This window comes from Ranitomeya imitator, chromosome 3 (assembly GCF_032444005.1).
Source record: "Ranitomeya imitator isolate aRanImi1 chromosome 3, aRanImi1.pri, whole genome shotgun sequence".
NCBI classification, from domain to species: Eukaryota; Metazoa; Chordata; class Amphibia; order Anura; family Dendrobatidae; genus Ranitomeya; species Ranitomeya imitator.
Genome location: NC_091284.1, coordinates 9245937 through 9265839, shown reverse-complemented (window position 1 = coordinate 9265839; position 19903 = coordinate 9245937).

Here is a 19903-nt window from a genome sequence, read left to right as displayed (position 1 = left end):
CTGACCAAGAGATGCAACTTAAATTAGAAAAAGCACGCATAGATGAAGAGAGAGCCGATCAAGAGAGAAGGTCGCGCTTAGAGAGAGCCGATCAAAAGAGAAGGTCGCAGTTAGAGAAGGCACGTGTGGATGCCAGCTTAGAAAGCCTAGCAGCAAAAAGGGAAGCTGCCGCAGCCCTCGCCGAAGCAGAATCGCTAGAAGCCGCGCAAAATCCCAAGCTGCATAGCCAAAGCAGTACGTCGAGTCTGGAGTTTCCACTGCAAGACTCACCACAACGCACATCTCAGTATATTAATGACCTTCCTGATCCAAACTATAACCCTGAACCAGTACCAAAACCAGAATACGACACCTCCAGCGAAGTGAGCGAGAGTCGTCACGAGGCTCAGGACAGAAACAAACTCGAAAATGTGAGGCAAAACAACTCTGCTAATGACTATCCTGCCCCTCATCAGGTAACCAACGTGAATCACCCTGCTGACACACCGTACATCAGGCCGAAGCAATACGACACCGGCTGGCGCCACCATGAGGACACTAACAGGTACGAACGCACCTCACATCACTATCAGGGCGACCCATCACCAGTATACTCTGCTGACAACCGGTTCACGACAGAATTTGCCAAGTTCTTCACACGACGTGAACTGGTTGCCAAGGGACTCATGAAATTCACTGACCGAGCTGAAGGTTACAGAGCTTGGAAAGCTTCCTTCCAAAATGTCATTAGAGACTTGGGGCTACAACACAGGGAAGAGATAGACCTGTTAGTCAAATACCTGGGAGAAGAGTCAGTCAAACATGCAGTAAGGATCAGAGACATTAATATAAACCGCCCTGAGACTGGCCTCAAAGAGATCTGGAAAAGGCTGGATGAGTGTTACGGCTCAGCAGAAGTAATAGAAAGAGCCTTGTTCAAAAGAATCGATGACTTTCCTAAAATATCTAACAAAGGTCTCCAGAAACTTAGAGAGCTAAGCGACTTGCTAAAGGAAGTCCAAGTTGCCAAATACGAGGACGACCTACAGGGACTTGCATTTCTCGACACAGCCAGAGGTGTTAACCCTATAGTCCAGAAGTTGCCCTACAATCTACAGGAGAGGTGGCTCACACATGGTTCCACGTACAAATACAAACACAGCGTTCCATTCCCTCCCTTCTCCGTTTTTGTAGACTTCATACACCAACAAGCAAGAATTAGAAACGATCCCAGCTTTGACTTTGCAATACCATATGCCACACCATCACCACCTGCATATCCACGCAGAACATCTGTGGAAGTACACAAGACTTATGTTTCTTCTCCAGGTTCTAATTACAGGTCTGCTGGCTGCTCCCAATCAGAGACAAAGGTGCAGGACCCTGACAAGCAGTGCCCACTTCATCAGAAGCCTCATCCTCTCCTGAAATGCAGAGCCTTCAGAGGAAAATCTATGCCAGATCGCAGAAGCTTCCTGAAAGAAAACGGTATCTGCTACAAGTGCTGCTCGTCCACAGCTCATCTCGCCAAGGATTGCAAGGTCAGTGTAAAATGCACAGAATGTGGCACCACAGATCATAACACCGCTCTACACCCTGGCCCAGCTCCATGGAGTACACAAAACACGCCAGCTGACAGTGAGCATGGCGGGGAGGAAAGGAGCACTGATACAGCTACGCCAGAGATCACTTCACAATGCACCGAGGTCTGCAAAGGGACAATAGACAGTAGGTCCTGTTCAAAAATATGCCTCGTCAAAGTATACCCGAAGGGCCATAGAGACCAAGCTGTAAGACTGTATGCTATCTTAGATGACCAAAGTAATCGATCCTTGGCTAGATCAACGTTCTTTGACCTATTCAACATCAAAGGGCCAAGCACTCCCTACTCCTTAAAGACGTGTGCAGGTACTGTGACAACAGCAGGCAGGAAAGCTACTGACTACCAGATCGAGTCTTTAAACGGACAATTCTGCCTACCACTACCTACGATCATCGAATGTAACCAGATCCCAGACAACAGATCTGAAATCCCTACGCCAGATGTAGCAATCCATCACGCTCACTTAAAACAAATAGCACACCTCACCGGAACTCGACCATCAGGCCCAGATAATTCTGCTGTTGGGGAGAGATATCCTACAGGTTCATAAAGTGAGACGTCATATCAATGGACTCCACAACGCTCCCTATGCCCAAAAGCTAGACCTAGGATGGGTCATAATTGGCAACGTATGCTTGGGACGCATGCACGCCCCATCTTCTGTGACAAGCATGCTGACAAATACATTGGAGAAAGGACGTCCATCTCTGTTTCAACCTTGTAACAATGAGTTCCATGTCAGGGAACTGCCACACAGCATCCAACTGCCCAACCATCTAATAGACTTTACTCACGACAGCAGTATAGTGTCGGGAAGCTATGAGGATCAGTTAGGGTGCACAGTCTTCCAGAGAACTAAGCAGGACAACCAAGTGGCAATGTCGGTAGAGGACAAGTTGTTCTTAGAGGTAATGGACAAGGGACTCGTTAAAGATGAGACCAACAGCTGGGTCGCACCTCTTCCCTTCAAAACCCACAGACCACGTCTACCGAACAACAGAAATCAGGCATTACAACGTTTCTCCTCTCTCATTCGTAATCTGCAAAAGAAACCAGAGATGAAAGATCACTTTTTCTCCTTGATGTCAAAGATTTTTGAAAACCGTCACGCAGAACTAGCTCCCACTCTCAAAGACTCTGAAGAATGCTGGTTCCTACCCATGTTCGGAGTATACCACCCTAAGAAACCAGGCCAGATCAGAGTCGTGTTTGATTCCAGTGCTAAATTTAATGATGTCTCCCTGAATGACGTTCTGCTGACAGGACCAGACCTCAATAACAAACTACTGGGTGTACTTATGCGCTTCCGTAAGGATTCCATTGCCTTCATCGCTGACATCCAGCAAATGGTCCATTGTTTCCTTGTGAGAGAGAGAGACAGGAACTTCCTAAGATTCTTCTGGTACAGAGACAATGATCCTACTAAAGAAGTCACAGAGTATCGCATGAGAGTGCACATCTTTGGCAACAGTCCTTCACCTGCAGTCGCCATTTACGGACTCAAAAGGTCAGCTCAGGAAGGAGAACCAGAATACGGAGCAGATGTCAGACAATTCATAGAAAAGGACTTTTATGTCGACGACTGTCTAAAAGCCATGCCTTCAAATGAGACTGCCATCAGTCTTCTCAGGAGAGCTCAGGACATGCTTGCCTGCTCGAACCTTAGGCTTCATAAAATAGCCTCAAACAGCCAAGAACTCATGGAAGCGTTCCCTTCTCAAGACCTACGTAATGGTCTCAGAGACCTGGACCTGGGGTCAGACCCCGCACCAATGCAACGCAGCCTCGGGCTTCTCTGGAATCTACAATCAGACACTTTCACCTTTCAGGTCAGCCAGGAAGAAAGGCCTTTCACACGTAGAGGCGTCCTGTCTACCATCAACAGTCTGTACGACCCCTTGGGTTTCGCAGCTCCTGTTACTATACAAGGCAAGGCCCTACTAAGAGACTTAACTAGGGAAACATCTGACTGGGATGCACCTCTGCCACCTGATAAGAGGATTCAGTGGGAAGAGTGGAAGAACTCGTTAGCGGCACTCTCCAACTTGCATATGCCAAGACCATACACCCCTGTGCCATCTACTGAGATACAGAGCCAAAGACTGTACGTATTTGCAGATGCTTCTGTCAAAGCAATTGCCGCTGTTGCCTACCTCAAAACTGTAGACTCCAAATGTCAGTGCCACATTGGTTTCGTCATGGGAAAGGCCAAACTCGCACCACAACCAGAGCACACTATACCCAGGTTAGAGCTTTGTGCCGCAGTCTTAGCCGTTGAGTTAGCGGAGTTCATCGCATCCGAAATGGATATCGACTAGTGTTGAGCGATACCGTCCGATACTTGAAAGTATCGGTATCGGATAGTATCGGCCGATACCCGAAAAATATCGGATATCGCCGATACCGATATCCGATACCAATACAAGTCAATGGGACATCAAGTATCGGAATGTATCCTCATGGATCCCAGGGTCTGAAGGAGAGGAAACTCTCCTTCAGGCCCTGGGATCCATATTAAAGTGTAAAATAAAGAATTAAAATAAAAAATATTGTTATATTCACCTCTCCGGCGGCCCCTGGACATCAGCGGGAGGATCCGGCGTCCGGCACGGCTTCTTTCTTCAAAATGCGCGCCTTTAGGACCTGTGGAATGACGTCCCGGCTTCTGATTGGTCGCGTGCCGCCCATATGACCGCCACGCGACCAATCAGAAGCCGCGACGTCATTCCTCAGGTCCTAAAAGGCGCTCATTCTAGGACTTTAGCTGAGGAATGACGTCGCGGCTTCTGATTGGTCGCGTGGCGGTCACATGGGCGGCACGCGACCAATCAGAAGCCGGGACGTCATACCACAGGTCCTAAAGGCGCGCATTTTGAAGAAAGAAGCCGTGCCGGACGCCGGATCCTCCCGCTGATGTCCAGGGGCCGCCGGAGAGGTGAATATAACAATATTTTTTATTTTAATTCTTTATTTTACACTTCCGATACCGATACCCGATATCACAAAAATATCGGATCTCGGTATCGGAATTCCGATACCGCAAGTATCGGCCGATACCCGATACTTGCGGTATCGGAATGCTCAACACTAATATCGACCTGACCCAGGCCAAGTTCTACTCAGACAGCAAAGTAGTCCTGGGATATATCCACAACGAAACCAGGCGATTCTACGTTTATGTCAATAACAGAGTGCTACGAATCAGGAGATCAGTTCACCCACAGCAGTGGCATTACATACCCACAGACCAGAATCCCGCAGATCATGCAACTAGAGCAGTTGACGCAAGTCGACTAGGAAGCACAACGTGGCTCTCTGGACCAAAACTATTGTACATTGAGGAATGTTTTCCAGACACCTTTGAACTAGTAGGAGAGGACTCAGATGCTGAAATCCACCCTCAGGTGTCTACACTACATACAATGACCTCTGTTATCCAGCTTGGATCTTGCAGGTTCGACAGATTCTCAAGTTGGAAGTCACTTACTCGAGCCATTACCTGCCTGACTCATATAGCTTGCTCATTCGGGACCACCAGAACTCGTGACATGGAAAAATCTAAAGGAGCAGCGAGGCTTACCCACAAAAGTCTAATCACCTTCATGGCTGAAGCTGCAGCTATAATCAATGCAAGACCCCTGGTTCCAGTTCCTAACGACCCTGAGGAGCTCTTATTATTGACTCCAGCTACTCTACTTACCCAGAAAACAGGACTGTCCAGTGCCCCTCCAGGAGGATTCGACGCGAAGGACCTCTACAAGCGCCAATGGAGACAGGTACAAAGTCTTGCAAATACTTTCTGGGACAGGTGGCGCAAACAATATTTGTCTACCCTGCAGCCACGGACGAAGTGGCAATCTACTAAACCTAATCTGAACATAGGTGACCTTGTTCTTGTGAAAGACTGTCAGATTCACCGGAACCAGTGGCCACTTGGTCTAGTTACCGCAACGTTCCCGAGCAAGGACGGCAACGTCCGCAAAGTTGAGCTAAGGATGACCAAAGGGAATGAACCTAAGACATTTTCCAGACCGGTATCTGAACTGGTCCTATTGTTGCCTTCGGAAGAAAGGAGTAGTGACATCCGTTGATGCCAGACGGGGAGTGTTCTGTCTCCGCCATCTAATATTGTTACCCTGATTATTTGCTTGCATAATTGCAGTTTCCTCAGTATACAGTATTGATATATTCATGCCTTTATTCATCTGTGATGCTTTGGCTCCCTCTAGCGGTCAGAGTTATGTTGGCAGTTCAATCTTGTTTTTGTATTATCCATGTCTGATTCTCCTCCTCCTTTGCAATGCATTATGGTAGCTCAGCCTCCATTTCCCTCCATTTTTCCTTTCACTTTCTTCAGTTTGCCTTCAAGGAAAGACGCTTCACTTCATACCCCTTGCGATTGCATTGCCGGTATGTCTTTATGCTTCTTATAGATATTCCTGCTCTATATTAGCTTAGTTTAACCAGTTGTACTCCCAGTTTAGTTACTAGCCTTCTAATGTTATGCATAATGTATATCATGTGTATTATGTATCTGTTCTATGCCATGCACTGATTCTATGTATATCATTGTTCACAGTTTCACCGCATCAATATACCACTACGTTTAATAAAGCACAGACTCAACCACAGTCTCCTTATTGGACCCCGGTATAGCGGTTTAGCTGACTGTATAGCTACATATGAGCCTGCCTCAGCTAGTGAGGACAGAACAGTGAAACGGCAGCCATCCAACTAGTGGGATTCAAGTCACCGGCTACTCAGAGACTAAATACAGCTACAGCAATCTCTGCACAGCCAAGCACTTTCCCAAGACACCATGTCTCACAAATCGCATAGGACAAGATCTGTTACTTCCGTCTCCTCAAAGACAACATCCATCAGCAGCGCTGTCGCCATTGCCCGTGCAAATGCTGAAGCTGCCAAAATACGAGCGAGCTTTGCTGACCAAGAGATGCAACTTAAATTAGAAAAAGCACGCATAGATGAAGAGAGAGCCGATCAAGAGAGAAGGTCGCGCTTAGAGAGAGCCGATCAAAAGAGAAGGTCGCAGTTAGAGAAGGCACGTGTGGATGCCAGCTTAGAAAGCCTAGCAGCAAAAAGGGAAGCTGCCGCAGCCCTCGCCGAAGCAGAATCGCTAGAAGCCGCGCAAAATCCCAAGCTGCATAGCCAAAGCAGTACGTCGAGTCTGGAGTTTCCACTGCAAGACTCACCACAACGCACATCTCAGTATATTAATGACCTTCCTGATCCAAACTATAACCCTGAACCAGTACCAAAACCAGAATACGACACCTCCAGCGAAGTGAGCGAGAGTCGTCACGAGGCTCAGGACAGAAACAAACTCGAAAATGTGAGGCAAAACAACTCTGCTAATGACTATCCTGCCCCTCATCAGGTAACCAACGTGAATCACCCTGCTGACACACCGTACATCAGGCCGAAGCAATACGACACCGGCTGGCGCCACCATGAGGACACTAACAGGTACGAACGCACCTCACATCACTATCAGGGCGACCCATCACCAGTATACTCTGCTGACAACCGGTTCACGACAGAATTTGCCAAGTTCTTCACACGACGTGAACTGGTTGCCAAGGGACTCATGAAATTCACTGACCGAGCTGAAGGTTACAGAGCTTGGAAAGCTTCCTTCCAAAATGTCATTAGAGACTTGGGGCTACAACACAGGGAAGAGATAGACCTGTTAGTCAAATACCTGGGAGAAGAGTCAGTCAAACATGCAGTAAGGATCAGAGACATTAATATAAACCGCCCTGAGACTGGCCTCAAAGAGATCTGGAAAAGGCTGGATGAGTGTTACGGCTCAGCAGAAGTAATAGAAAGAGCCTTGTTCAAAAGAATCGATGACTTTCCTAAAATATCTAACAAAGGTCTCCAGAAACTTAGAGAGCTAAGCGACTTGCTAAAGGAAGTCCAAGTTGCCAAATACGAGGACGACCTACAGGGACTTGCATTTCTCGACACAGCCAGAGGTGTTAACCCTATAGTCCAGAAGTTGCCCTACAATCTACAGGAGAGGTGGCTCACACATGGTTCCACGTACAAATACAAACACAGCGTTCCATTCCCTCCCTTCTCCGTTTTTGTAGACTTCATACACCAACAAGCAAGAATTAGAAACGATCCCAGCTTTGACTTTGCAATACCATATGCCACACCATCACCACCTACAAATCCACGCAGAACATCTGTGGAAGTACACAAGACTTATGTTTCTTCTCCAGGTTCTAATTACAGGTCTGCTGGCTGCTCCCAATCAGAGACAAAGGTGCAGGACCCTGACAAGCAGTGCCCACTTCATCAGAAGCCTCATCCTCTCCTGAAATGCAGAGCCTTCAGAGGAAAATCTATGCCAGATCGCAGAAGCTTCCTGAAAGAAAACGGTATCTGCTACAAGTGCTGCTCGTCCACAGCTCAACTCGCCAAGGATTGCAAGGTCAGTGTAAAATGCACAGAATGTGGCACCACAGATCATAACACCGCTCTACACCCTGGCCCAGCTCCATGGAGTACACAAAACACGCCAGCTGACAGTGAGCATGGCGGGGAGGAAAGGAGCACTGATACAGCTACGCCAGAGATCACTTCACAATGCACCGAGGTCTGCAAAGGGACAATAGACAGTAGGTCCTGTTCAAAAATATGCCTCGTCAAAGTATACCCGAAGGGCCATAGAGACCAAGCTGTAAGACTGTATGCTATCTTAGATGACCAAAGTAATCGATCCTTGGCTAGATCAACGTTCTTTGACCTATTCAACATCAAAGGGCCAAGCACTCCCTACTCCTTAAAGACGTGTGCAGGTACTGTGACAACAGCAGGCAGGAAAGCTACTGACTACCAGATCGAGTCTTTAAACGGACAATTTTGCCTACCACTACCTACGATCATCGAATGTAACCAGATCCCAGACAACAGATCTGAAATCCCTACGCCAGATGTAGCAATCCATCACGCTCACTTAAAACAAATAGCACACCTCATACCGGAACTCGACCATCAGGCCCAGATAATTCTGCTGTTGGGGAGAGATATCCTACAGGTTCATAAAGTGAGACGTCATATCAATGGACTCCACAACGCTCCCTATGCCCAAAAGCTAGACCTAGGATGGGTCATAATTGGCAACGTATGCTTGGGACGCATGCACGCCCCATCTTCTGTGACAAGCATGCTGACAAATACATTGGAGAAAGGACGTCCATCTCTGTTTCAACCTTGTAACAATGAGTTCCATGTCAGGGAACTGCCACACAGCATCCAACTGCCCAACCATCTAATAGACTTTACTCACGACAGCAGTATAGTGTCGGGAAGCTATGAGGATCAGTTAGGGTGCACAGTCTTCCAGAGAACTAAGCAGGACAACCAAGTGGCAATGTCGGTAGAGGACAAGTTGTTCTTAGAGGTAATGGACAAGGGACTCGTTAAAGATGAGACCAACAGCTGGGTCGCACCTCTTCCCTTCAAAACCCACAGACCACGTCTACCGAACAACAGAAATCAGGCATTACAACGTTTCTCCTCTCTCATTCGTAATCTGCAAAAGAAACCAGAGATGAAAGATCACTTTTTCTCCTTGATGTCAAAGATTTTTGAAAACCGTCACGCAGAACTAGCTCCCACTCTCAAAGACTCTGAAGAATGCTGGTTCCTACCCATGTTCGGAGTATACCACCCTAAGAAACCAGGCCAGATCAGAGTCGTGTTTGATTCCAGTGCTAAATTTAATGATGTCTCCCTGAATGACGTTCTGCTGACAGGACCAGACCTCAATAACAAACTACTGGGTGTACTTATGCGCTTCCGTAAGGATTCCATTGCCTTCATCGCTGACATCCAGCAAATGGTCCATTGTTTCCTTGTGAGAGAGAGAGACAGGAACTTCCTAAGATTCTTCTGGTACAGAGACAATGATCCTACTAAAGAAGTCACAGAGTATCGCATGAGAGTGCACATCTTTGGCAACAGTCCTTCACCTGCAGTCGCCATTTACGGACTCAAAAGGTCAGCTCAGGAAGGAGAACCAGAATACGGAGCAGATGTCAGACAATTCATAGAAAAGGACTTTTATGTCGACGACTGTCTAAAAGCCATGCCTTCAAATGAGACTGCCATCAGTCTTCTCAGGAGAGCTCAGGACATGCTTGCCTGCTCGAACCTTAGGCTTCATAAAATAGCCTCAAACAGCCAAGAACTCATGGAAGCGTTCCCTTCTCAAGACCTACGTAATGGTCTCAGAGACCTGGACCTGGGGTCAGACCCCGCACCAATGCAACGCAGCCTCGGGCTTCTCTGGAATCTACAATCAGACACTTTCACCTTTCAGGTCAGCCAGGAAGAAAGGCCTTTCACACGTAGAGGCGTCCTGTCTACCATCAACAGTCTGTACGACCCCTTGGGTTTCGCAGCTCCTGTTACTATACAAGGCAAGGCCCTACTAAGAGACTTAACTAGGGAAACATCTGACTGGGATGCACCTCTGCCACCTGATAAGAGGATTCAGTGGGAAGAGTGGAAGAACTCGTTAGCGGCACTCTCCAACTTGCATATGCCAAGACCATACACCCCTGTGCCATCTACTGAGATACAGAGCCAAAGACTGTACGTATTTGCAGATGCTTCTGTCAAAGCAATTGCCGCTGTTGCCTACCTCAAAACTGTAGACTCCAAATGTCAGTGCCACATTGGTTTCGTCATGGGAAAGGCCAAACTCGCACCACAACCAGAGCACACTATACCCAGGTTAGAGCTTTGTGCCGCAGTCTTAGCCGTTGAGTTAGCGGAGTTCATCGCATCCGAAATGGATATCGACTAGTGTTGAGCGATACCGTCCGATACTTGAAAGTATCGGTATCGGATAGTATCGGCCGATACCCGAAAAATATCGGATATCGCCGATACCGATATCCGATACCAATACAAGTCAATGGGACATCAAGTATCGGAATGTATCCTCATGGATCCCAGGGTCTGAAGGAGAGGAAACTCTCCTTCAGGCCCTGGGATCCATATTAAAGTGTAAAATAAAGAATTAAAATAAAAAATATTGTTATATTCACCTCTCCGGCGGCCCCTGGACATCAGCGGGAGGATCCGGCGTCCGGCACGGCTTCTTTCTTCAAAATGCGCGCCTTTAGGACCTGTGGAATGACGTCCCGGCTTCTGATTGGTCGCGTGCCGCCCATATGACCGCCACGCGACCAATCAGAAGCCGCGACGTCATTCCTCAGGTCCTAAAAGGCGCTCATTCTAGGACTTTAGCTGAGGAATGACGTCGCGGCTTCTGATTGGTCGCGTGGCGGTCACATGGGCGGCACGCGACCAATCAGAAGCCGGGACGTCATACCACAGGTCCTAAAGGCGCGCATTTTGAAGAAAGAAGCCGTGCCGGACGCCGGATCCTCCCGCTGATGTCCAGGGGCCGCCGGAGAGGTGAATATAACAATATTTTTTATTTTAATTCTTTATTTTACACTTCCGATACCGATACCCGATATCACAAAAATATCGGATCTCGGTATCGGAATTCCGATACCGCAAGTATCGGCCGATACCCGATACTTACGGTATCGGAATGCTCAACACTAATATCGACCTGACCCAGGCCAAGTTCTACTCAGACAGCAAAGTAGTCCTGGGATATATCCACAACGAAACCAGGCGATTCTACGTTTATGTCAATAACAGAGTGCTACGAATCAGGAGATCAGTTCACCCACAGCAGTGGCATTACATACCCACAGACCAGAATCCCGCAGATCATGCAACTAGAGCAGTTGACGCAAGTCGACTAGGAAGCACAACGTGGCTCTCTGGACCAAAACTATTGTACATTGAGGAATGTTTTCCAGACACCTTTGAACTAGTAGGAGAGGACTCAGATGCTGAAATCCACCCTCAGGTGTCTACACTACATACAATGACCTCTGTTATCCAGCTTGGATCTTGCAGGTTCGACAGATTCTCAAGTTGGAAGTCACTTACTCGAGCCATTACCTGCCTGACTCATATAGCTTGCTCATTCGGGACCACCAGAACTCGTGACATGGAAAGATCTAAAGGAGCAGCGAGGCTTACCCACAAAAGCCTAATCACCTTCATGGCTGAAGCTGCAGCTATAATCAATGCAAGACCCCTGGTTCCAGTTCCTAACGACCCTGAGGAGCTCTTATTATTGACTCCAGCTACTCTACTTACCCAGAAAACAGGACTGTCCAGTGCCCCTCCAGGAGGATTCGACGCGAAGGACCTCTACAAGCGCCAATGGAGACAGGTACAAAGTCTTGCAAATACTTTCTGGGACAGGTGGCGCAAACAATATTTGTCTACCCTGCAGCCACGGACGAAGTGGCAATCTACTAAACCTAATCTGAACATAGGTGACCTTGTTCTTGTGAAAGACTGTCAGATTCACCGGAACCAGTGGCCACTTGGTCTAGTTACCGCAACGTTCCCGAGCAAGGACGGCAACGTCCGCAAAGTTGAGCTAAGGATGACCAAAGGGAATGAACCTAAGACATTTTCCAGACCGGTATCTGAACTGGTCCTATTGTTGCCTTCGGAAGAAAGGAGTAGTGACATCCGTTGATGCCAGACGGGGAGTGTTCTGTCTCCGCCATCTAATATTGTTACCCTGATTATTTGCTTGCATAATTGCAGTTTCCTCAGTATACAGTATTGATATATTCATGCCTTTATTCATCTGTGATGCTTTGGCTCCCTCTAGCGGTCAGAGTTATGTTGGCAGTTCAATCTTGTTTTTGTATTATCCATGTCTGATTCTCCTCCTCCTTTGCAATGCATTATGGTAGCTCAGCCTCCATTTCCCTCCATTTTTCCTTTCACTTTCTTCAGTTTGCCTTCAAGGAAAGACGCTTCACTTCATACCCCTTGCGATTGCATTGCCGGTATGTCTTTATGCTTCTTATAGATATTCCTGCTCTATATTAGCTTAGTTTAACCAGTTGTACTCCCAGTTTAGTTACTAGCCTTCTAATGTTATGCATAATGTATATCATGTGTATTATGTATCTGTTCTATGCCATGCACTGATTCTATGTATATCATTGTTCACAGTTTCACCGCATCAATATACCACTACGTTTAATAAAGCACAGACTCAACCACAGTCTCCTTATTGGACCCCGGTATAGCGGTTTAGCTGACTGTATAGCTACGTATGAGCCTGCCTCAGCTAGTGAGGACAGAACAGTGAAACGGCAGCCATCCAACTAGTGGGATTCAAGTCACCGGCTACTCAGAGACTAAATACAGCTACAGCAATCTCTGCACAGCCAAGCACTTTCCCAAGACACCATGTCTCACAAATCGCATAGGACAAGATCTGTTACTTCCGTCTCCTCAAAGACAACATCCATCAGCAGCGCTGTCGCCATTGCCCGTGCAAATGCTGAAGCTGACAAAATACGAGCGAGCTTTGCTGACCAAGAGATGCAACTTAAATTAGAAAAAGCACGCATAGATGAAGAGAGAGCCGATCAAGAGAGAAGGTCGCGCTTAGAGAGAGCCGATCAAAAGAGAAGGTCGCAGTTAGAGAAGGCACGTGTGGATGCCAGCTTAGAAAGCCTAGCAGCAAAAAGGGAAGCTGCCGCAGCCCTCGCCGAAGCAGAATCGCTAGAAGCCGCGCAAAATCCCAAGCTGCATAGCCAAAGCAGTACGTCGAGTCTGGAGTTTCCACTGCAAGACTCACCACAACGCACATCTCAGTATGTTAATGACCTTCCTGATCCAAACTATAACCCTGAACCAGTACCAAAACCAGAATACGACACCTCCAGCGAAGTGAGCGAGAGTCGTCACGAGGCTCAGGACAGAAACAAACTCGAAAATGTGAGGCAAAACAACTCTGCTAATGACTACCCTGCCCCTCATCAGGTAACCAACGTGAATCACCCTGCTGACACACCGTACATCAGGCCGAAGCAATACGACACCGGCTGGCGCCACCATGAGGACACTAACAGGTACGAACGCACCTCACATCACTATCAGGGCGACCCATCACCAGTATACTCTGCTGACAACCGGTTCACGACAGAATTTGCCTAGTTCTTCACACGACGTGAACTGGTTGCCAAGGGACTCATGAAATTCACTGACCGAGCTGAAGGTTACAGAGCTTGGAAAGCTTCCTTCCAAAATGTCATTAGAGACTTGGGGCTACAACACAGGGAAGAGATAGACCTGTTAGTCAAATACCTGGGAGAAGAGTCAGTCAAACACGCAGTAAGGATCAGAGACATTAATATAAACCGCCCTGAGACTGGCCTCAAAGAGATCTGGAAAAGGCTGGATGAGTGTTACGGCTCAGCAGAAGTAATAGAAAGAGCCTTGTTCAAAAGAATCGATGACTTTCCTAAAATATCTAACAAAGGTCTCCAGAAACTTAGAGAGCTAAGCGACTTGCTAAAGGAAGTCCAAGTTGCCAAATACGAGGACGACCTACAGGGACTTGCATTTCTCGACACAGCCAGAGGTGTTAACCCTATAGTCCAGAAGTTGCCCTACAATCTACAGGAGAGGTGGCTCACACATGGTTCCACGTACAAATACAAACACAGTGTTCCATTCCCTCCCTTCTCCGTTTTTGTAGACTTCATACACCAACAAGCAAGAATTAGAAACGATCCCAGCTTTGACTTTGCAATACCATATGCCACACCATCACCACCTGCAAATCCACGCAGAACATCTGTGGAAGTACACAAGACTTATGTTTCTTCTCCAGGTTCTAATTACAGGTCTGCTGGCTGCTCCCAATCAGAGACAAAGGTGCAGGACCCTGACAAGCAGTGCCCACTTCATCAGAAGCCTCATCCTCTCCTGAAATGCAGAGCCTTCAGAGGAAAATCTATGCCAGATCGCAGAAGCTTCCTGAAAGAAAACGGTATCTGCTACAAGTGCTGCTCGTCCACAGCTCATCTCGCCAAGGATTGCAAGGTCAGTGTAAAATGCACAGAATGTGGCACCACAGATCATAACACCGCTCTACACCCTGGCCCAGCTCCATGGAGTACACAAAACACGCCAGCTGACAGTGAGCATGGCGGGGAGGAAAGGAACGCTGATACAGCTACGCCAGAGATCACTTCACAATGCACCGAGGTCTGCAAAGGGACAATAGACAGTAGGTCCTGTTCAAAAATATGCCTCGTCAAAGTATACCCGAAGGGCCATAGAGACCAAGCTGTAAGACTGTATGCTATCTTAGATGACCAAAGTAATCGATCCTTGGCTAGATCAACGTTCTTTGACCTATTCAACATCAAAGGGCCAAGCACTCCCTACTCCTTAAAGACGTGTGCAGGTACTGTGACAACAGCAGGCAGGAAAGCTACTGACTACCAGATCGAGTCTTTAAACGGACAATTCTGCCTACCACTACCTACGATCATCGAATGTAACCAGATCCCAGACAACAGATCTGAAATCCCTACGCCAGATGTAGCAATCCATCACGCTCACTTAAAACAAATAGCACACCTCATACCGGAACTCGACCATCAGGCCCAGATAATTCTGCTGTTGGGGAGAGATATCCTACAGGTTCATAAAGTGAGACGTCATATCAATGGACTCCACAATGCTCCCTATGCCCAAAAGCTAGACCTAGGATGGGTCATAATTGGCAACGTATGCTTGGGACGCATGCACGCCCCATCTTCTGTGACAAGCATGCTGACAAATACATTGGAGAAAGGACGTCCATCTCTGTTTCAACCTTGTAACAATGAGTTCCATGTCAGGGAACTGCCACACAGCATCCAACTGCCCAACCATCTAATAGACTTTACTCACGACAGCAGTATAGTGTCGGGAAGCTATGAGGATCAGTTAGGGGGCACAGTCTTCCAGAGAACTAAGCAGGACAACCAAGTGGCAATGTCGGTAGAGGACAAGTTGTTCTTAGAGGTAATGGACAAGGGACTCGTTAAAGATGAGACCAACAGCTGGGTCGCACCTCTTCCCTTCAAAACCCACAGACCACGTCTACCGAACAACAGAAATCAGGCATTACAACGTTTCTCCTCTCTCATTCGTAATCTGCAAAAGAAACCAGAGATGAAAGATCACTTTTTCTCCTTGATGTCAAAGATTTTTGAAAACCGTCACGCAGAACTAGCTCCCACTCTCAAAGACTCTGAAGAATGCTGGTTCCTACCCATGTTCGGAGTATACCACCCTAAGAAACCAGGCCAGATCAGAGTCGTGTTTGATTCCAGTGCTAAATTTAATGATGTCTCCCTGAATGACGTTCTGCTGACAGGACCAGACCTCAATAACAAACTACTGGGTGTACTTATGCGCTTCCGTAAGGATTCCATTGCCTTCATCGCTGACATCCAGCAAATGTTCCATTGTTTCCTTGTGAGAGAGAGAGACAGGAACTTCCTAAGATTCTTCTGGTACAGAGACAATGATCCTACTAAAGAAGTCACAGAGTATCGCATGAGAGTGCACATCTTTGGCAACAGTCCTTCACCTGCAGTCGCCATTTACGGACTCAAAAGGTCAGCTCAGGAAGGAGAACCAGAATACGGAGCAGATGTCAGACAATTCATAGAAAAGGACTTTTATGTCGACGACTGTCTAAAAGCCATGCCTTCAAATGAGACTGCCATCAGTCTTCTCAGGAGAGCTCAGGACATGCTTGCCTGCTCGAACCTTAGGCTTCATAAAATAGCCTCAAACAGCCAAGAACTCATGGAAGCGTTCCCTTCTCAAGACCTGCGTAATGGTCTCAGAGACCTGGACCTGGGGTCAGACCCCGCACCAATGCAACGCAGCCTCGGGCTTCTCTGGAATCTACAATCAGACACTTTCACCTTTCAGGTCAGCCAGGAAGAAAGGCCTTTCACACGTAGAGGCGTCCTGTCTACCATCAACAGTCTGTACGACCCCTTGGGTTTCGCAGCTCCTGTTACTATACAAGGCAAGGCCCTACTAAGAGACTTAACTAGGGAAAAATCTGACTGGGATGCACCTCTGCCACCTGATAAGAGGATCCAGTGGGAAGAGTGGAAGAACTCGTTAGTGGCACTCTCCAACTTGCATATGCCAAGACCATACACCCCTGTGCCATCTACTGAGATACAGAGCCAAAGACTGTACGTATTTGCAGATGCTTCTGTCAAAGCAATTGCCGCTGTTGCCTACCTCAAAACTGTAGACTCCAAATGTCAGTGCCACATTGGTTTCGTCATGGGAAAGGCCAAACTCGCACCACAACCAGAGCACACTATACCCAGGTTAGAGCTTTGTGCCGCAGTCTTAGCCGTTGAGTTAGCGGAGTTCATCGCATCCGAAATGGATATCGACCTGACACAAGCCAAGTTCTACTCAGACAGCAAAGTAGTCCTGGGATATATCCACAACGAAACCAGGCGATTCTACATTTATGTCAATAACAGAGTGCTACGAATCAGGAGATCAGTTCACCCACAGCAGTGGCATTACATACCCACAGACCAGAATCCCGCAGATCATGCAACTAGAGCAGTTGACGCAAGTCGACTAGGAAGCACAACGTGGCTCTCTGGACCAAAACTATTGTACATTGAGGAATGTTTTCCAGACACCTTTGAACTAGTAGGAGAGGACTCAGATGCTGAAATCCACCCTCAGGTGTCTACACTACATACAATGACCTCTGTTATCCAGCTTGGATCTTGCAGGTTCGACAGATTCTCAAGTTGGAAGTCACTTACTCGAGCCATTACCTGCCTGACTCATATAGCTTGCTCATTCGGGACCACCAGAACTCGTGACATGGAAAAATCTAAAGGAGCAGCGAGGCTTACCCACGAAAGCCTAATCACCTTCATGGCTGAAGCTGCAGCTATAATCAATGCAAGACCCCTGGTTCCAGTTCCTAACGACCCTGAGGAGCTCTTATTATTGACTCCAGCTACTCTACTTACCCAGAAAACAGGACTGTCCAGTGCCCCTCCAGGAGGATTCGACGCGAAGGACCTCTACAAGTGCCAATGGAGACAGGTACAAAGTCTTGCAAATACTTTCTGGGACAGGTGGCGCAAACAATATTTGTCTACCCTGCAGCCACGGACGAAGTGGCAATCTACTAAACCTAATCTGAACATAGGTGACCTTGTTCTTGTGAAAGACTGTCAGATTCACCGGAACCAGTGGCCACTTGGTCTAGTTACCGCAACGTTCCCGAGCAAGGACAGCAACGTCCGCAAAGTTGAGCTAAGGATGACCAAAGAGAATGAACCTAAGACATTTTCCAGACCGGTATCTGAACTGGTCCTATTGTTGCCTTCGGAAGAAAGGAATAGTGACATCCGTTGATGCCAGACGGGGAGTGTTCTGTCTCCGCCATCTAATATTGTTACCCTGATTATTTGCTTGCATAATTGCAGTTTCCTCAGTATACAGTATTGATATAGTCATGCCTTTATTCATCTGTGATGCTTTGGCTCCCTCTAGCGGTCAGAGTTATGTTGGCAGTTCAATCTTGTTTTTGTATTATCCATGTCTGATTCTCCTCCTCCTTTGCAATGCATTATGGTAGCTCAGCCTCCATTTCCCTCCATTTTTCCTTTCACTTTCTTCAGTTTGCCTTCAAGGAAAGACGCTTCACTTCATCCCCCTTGCGATTGCATTGCCGGTATGTCTTTATGCTTCTTATAGATATTCCTGCTCTATATTAGCTTAGTTTAACCAGTTGTACTCCCAGTTTAGTCACTAGCTTTCTAAATGTTATGCATAATGTATATCATGTGTATTATGTATCTGTTCTATGCCATGCACTGATTCTATGTATATCATTGTTCACAGTTTCACCGCATCAATATACCACTACGTTTAATAAAGCACAGACTCAACCACAGTCTCCTTATTGGACCCCGGTATAGCGGTTTAGCTGACTGTATAGCTACGTATGAGCCTGCCTCAGCTAGTGAGGACAGAACAATTGCCTTGATCTTGTTGTCCGCCCTCCAGGAGGCAGAATATCCTGGTCCCTGTGTCTTTGTCCCTGTGTCTTTGTCCTTGTGTCTTGTTCCAGTGCCTTGTCTGTACTTTGTCCTATCTTGGTCTCCTTGTCTGTGGCTTCCTTCCCTGCTGTGTCTTTCCTTGTGTTCTCAGTCTGCTTACCCTCCGCACTCTTGCGGCTCTGCCTGCTCTGTACCTTTGTTGCTTTATCTCTACTCTGCACTCCTGCGGTTCTGCTCCATTCTGCTCTGCTCCCCTCCCGTTGCTGCACTAATCTCTTGCTGCAGCTCTTCTCCGCAATCCTTGCGGTTCCACTCTGCTTAGCTTCTGCAGTATCTCTTGCTGCAGCTCCTCTCCACATTCCTTGTGGCTCCGCTCCACTTAGCTTTTATTGCTACGCTATCTCTTGCTGCTCTACTGCCCTTATTTGCAGCCTTGCAGTTCTCTTCCAGTCTGAAAAGGTCCCAACCTGTTCCCTCTTGCTTCTTTCATACTACATTTCCGTATCTGCACCTCCTGTGTGAACAGGTGCCTACCTGTTCCTTCATATTTTATATCCGTTCCTGCACTTCCAGTGTGAACAGGTCCCTACCTGTTCATTCATACACCACATCAATCAGTCCTGTGTTCTCTGCTGTGCCTTCCTATCCAGTGTTCCTGCCAGTCCAGCCGTTCCTGCCGTGCCTTCCAGTCCTGTGTTCCTGCCGTCCTAGCCAGTCCTGTTTCCTGCTGACCCTGCCAGTCCTGTGTTCCTGCCAGCCCTGTGTTCTCTGCCGTGTTCTCTGCCAGCCCTGTGTTCTCTGCCGTGTCTCTGCCAGCCCTGTGTCTCAGCCGTGCCAGCCTACTCGTCTGAGTTTCAGCCGTGCTCTTCTGCCAGTCCTGCCTAATGCCCGCACCAATCCAGGTGTTCCTATCTCCCAAGTGGGATCAGCAGCCACAGCCAGACACCGCCCTGGAGTAGCACCTGGCAGCTGCCTGCTGTACAAGCCTGTCCTCACCATCAGAGGCTCCAGTGAAATCCCAGGCAGCTGTCATAGTCACGCCCCTTCCAGGGTAGTCTGGTTTGTGGCACAATGGGGCCACAAACCCCCGAGCTCACGCCCACCAGTCAGGGCGCAAGCGTGACATTAAATAGATATTGCTAAAGTCCATCGGAGCCTCTATCCATTATGGTAAACATGAGCTTCTAACTCCATCAGATAAAAAAGTAGGGATTTCTCTGTAATGACGCATCACACATAGGTCATATTTGATCTCATTAGAATGTCAATGTTAAGACGAGATGAATGCTGGGCTTGTTATGTCTATGACATG